This window comes from Orycteropus afer, unplaced genomic scaffold, assembly GCF_000298275.1.
Source record: "Orycteropus afer afer isolate SDZICR_OR568_19922 unplaced genomic scaffold, OryAfe1.0 scaffold01243, whole genome shotgun sequence".
Classification (NCBI taxonomy): Eukaryota; Metazoa; Chordata; class Mammalia; order Tubulidentata; family Orycteropodidae; genus Orycteropus; species Orycteropus afer.
The window spans coordinates 201,610-202,134 of NW_006922830.1; positions in this window are offsets into that span (position 1 = coordinate 201,610).

Genomic DNA, 525 nt, shown 5'->3' on the forward strand with positions numbered 1-525 from the left:
CTGTCTTCTTTTTTTCTGACCTTCTGCTTTACAAAGCATGATATCCTTCTCCGGGGATTGATCTCTTCTGACAACAGGACAAAAATTAAGTGAGATGAAGTCTGGCCATTCTCACATCCTAGGAGCATTTGTTCATTCTTCTAGCAGGCCACAGTATTTTCAGTATTCTTCACCAACCCTACAATTCAAAGGCATCAACTCTTCTTCAGTCTTCCTTACTCATTGTAAAACTTTCCCATGAATATGAGGTGGTTAAAAATGTCTTGTCATGGATTACGCATACTTTACTCTTCAAAGGCACATCTTCACTCCTTAACATTTCAAATAGATGTTTTACAGATTTGCCCAGTGAAATATGACACCTGATTTCTTGACTCCTGCTTTCCTGAATTTTGATTGTGGATCCAAGTAAAATGAATTCTGTGATAATTTCAATCTTTTCTTCATTTACAATGATATTGCTCATTGGTCCAGTTGTGAGGATTTTGGTTTTCTTTATGTTGAGGTGTAATCATACTAAAGACT